The sequence below is a fragment of the Sturnira hondurensis genome, unplaced genomic scaffold, assembly GCF_014824575.4.
Source record: "Sturnira hondurensis isolate 20B ecotype Veracruz unplaced genomic scaffold, ASM1482457v3 Scaffold0007865, whole genome shotgun sequence".
Lineage (NCBI taxonomy): Eukaryota > Metazoa > Chordata > Mammalia > Chiroptera > Phyllostomidae > Sturnira > Sturnira hondurensis.
Window position 1 is genome coordinate 1,041,422 of NW_028080496.1, and position 2,901 is coordinate 1,044,322.

At 53.0% G+C, this 2,901-nt stretch overlaps 1 pseudogene; it reads right to left on the reverse strand.

Moving 5' to 3' along the window:
• Window positions 1-617: 617 nt before the first annotated feature.
• On the reverse strand, window positions 618-762 carry LOC118992094 (uncharacterized; annotated as a pseudogene).
• Window positions 763-2,901: the final 2,139 nt, after the last annotated feature.

Sequence of the window (2,901 nt, forward strand, 5' to 3'; positions counted from 1 at the left end):
TGCTAGCTGCACGGGGACCAGCAGCCAGACGGGGAGCGCAGCGGAGAGGAAGCCCTGCGCCGTCCTGGGACAGCCTCTCCTTGGGCTCCTTCGAGTGGGAGGGTTGGAAGTCCTTAATGCTCAAGGGGCGCCTAGTGGTTCTGCTGTCTGTTCCTGAAGGACTGGTTCTCCTCCTTTCCAAATTCATCTTGTTATATTGAAGATGATTTACCTGGTGTGGCTCTGTGGATTGAGAGCTGGCCTGTGAACCACAGGGTTGCAGGTTCGATCCCCAGTCAGGGCACATGCCTGGGTTGTGGGCCAGGTCGCCAGTAGGGGGCGTGCCAGAGGCAACCACACATTGATGTTTCCCTCTTTCTCCCTCCCTTCCCCCTCTCTAAAAATAAATATATTTTTTTAATTTTTAAAAAACATGATTCATATATTGTGTCTAGAATGATGCCTGGCGCAGGTGGTCACTCGGCAAGTGGCCGCTATGGCTGCTTCTGTGGCTCCTTTTCCACCCAACCCCCATCCCGGTTCCCTTCCGCCCCTTCTGGTGGCACCTTCTGGCGGTACCATCTGGGNTCGAACACCGTTTTTTTTTTTTTTTTTTTTTTTTTTTTTTTGTTTTTTTTTTATGTGCCCCAGGCATGAACCAGCTCTGGCCACCAATGCAGGCAACAAGCTAGGATGAACTAAGGACTATACAACTGCTTTGCCCCTGAGTGATATAAGAGCAACACCACCAATCAGGTGTGTCCTTGCCCATTGCCAGGGGGTTAGTCTCACGGTTTTACCCCCCAATTTTTATAGTTCCTCAAACCTAGATGCCGTTCATTTTTCAATGTGCCATTGTCTTATGAGCGACAAAGAAAGAACTTTGTCGATTAGATCGTCACATGTTGTAGAACATAAGACATGATCTAACTCCACATGTGTTAAAAGACGGTAGGCATGCGGGCCTTTTGGAATCGAGAGACTGAATGTGCAGGCCGACGGCGGCCAGACCACGGACTAAAACAGAACTCCGTCATCCGACCCGCAGCCAGCCTCCCTAGTTTTTGCCCCTGCTTCCAACTTAGCACCAATTGGGGGAGGTGAAAGACGCGCCCCTAAGGGATCACACAGATGCCCTCTTGCAGGCAGGCCACCTCCAGCGCCCTGGGCCCCCGGGCCCTCTGGCAACAGGCCACCCCTGAGATTCCCTGATCCATGGAAGTGTCCCCGGGTCCCCCCTGCCTTTGAGACTCTGCCAAATGCAAGGGGTGGTTCAGACTCCCTGAATTCCCAAATTCAGAAGTAGTAGCCTTTCGGGCCATCTTTGTTCATCCCCACAGAATCAGCGGTTTCTCCCGGTAGCGATCATTTGTTCAGCAAGTGTCTGTCCTCGGGGCGATGGGAACAGCTCAGGACCTCAGGCTGGGGGACAAGTAGAGGGACGGGCTTGGTAAGGAAACCTGTGATTTAAGAGTCCAGCCGCCGGGCGCTCAGGACTGAACTCGGGGGACAGGGCTGGACACAGTCTACAGAAAAGAAACGGCACATGCAAGGTGGGGTGGAGGCACTGGGGCCATCCCGGCTGAGGACAGCAGGGAGAAGTCCTGGGGACCCCACTGGGTGTGAAGCCTCAATGGGCGGAGACTCTGAGGAGGCCACTGTCGCTTGGAGAAGCCAGGTGAAAAAGAAAAGAAAAAGAAAGAGGAAAGTTTCTACGAGCTCGCTCCACTCCCTCATTTTTACCTAAAACCTGGCTGGTATTTCACAACTTCCTTAAATCACTATGTCTTACAACCGATGTCTGCTTTTCCCCAGGACAGCAAGTTCCACCATTCTCACAAAAATTATACACAATATGGTGTCAAAATACTGAGGTCAATGACAGGAGAAGCTGCATGTGTTTGCTTTTTTAAGTATCTGTATTCCATGGACTCAGTGTGACCAGAAAAAACGCAGTCTGTGGAAGCGCCCAGCAGTTCTGCCGACGAGCAGATTTCTGCAAGAAAATTTCTGCCAGAAAATTTCCTCCTCGCCTCCCAGGCAGCCCGTGCATGCCTGTGCTCCTTTTTGGTGAAGATACCTCCACTTCAGCACATGGTCTGCCTACCCTCTGAGGACAGAAATTCATCTTTTAAAACCAGACTTAGAAACTTCACCTTTGTCAGGAGCAAAAGGAGCAAACAAACAAACAAACAAACAAAAAACCTCGAAAGGAAAGGCTTCCATTATGTATGTTTTAATGAGTGTCTCCCTCTGGAAGCCTCTCGGAAGGAGATATTTTTAAATGCTTTCGAAAATAACTCTCACAGCGTCCCTCCTGATTGCTACGCTGAGACCGGATTCACGCCTCTGATTTGGGCTCTTCGGGAAGGGGGGGGCGGGGGATGGGAGCCCTGGCTGATGGCAGAAGTGCCACTTTCGCTCCCGCCCGCCCGCAGTGGGGCAGGAGGCAGCAGATGCCCCCGAGCGTGAGCTGGGATCGGCGCAGCCACCGTCTCTGACTAGGGCTTCGGAGGTGTGTGTCTCGCCCCCACCTGGGATGCGTTTTCCTATTCGCATTAAGGAAAAGGCACATCCGATCGAAGGGTCTGAGCTGCTCCAGACATTAAGGATGAAGATAAGAAGGAGAATGGAGGCGCACCAGACTCCTCCATTGCTGAGGTTTCAGGTCCAACGACTTCTTGCATCTTCAGGCTGTGTCTCCCTCCCGGGCTCCATCTGGAGGGCTCTCCAACTCAGCTCGGCACCAACCCGCCCCCACCTCCGCCACCCGCCCTCCCTTCACACCCCCACAGGCTCTGCTGCTTTCCGGGGGATGGCATCCCGTCCACAGGACTCGTTCCTGGCTCCATCCAGTCAGGGCGCAGGTCGTCCGGGGGGACATCTCTGAGGAACATCCTTCCTGTCCCTATGCTTCCAGCA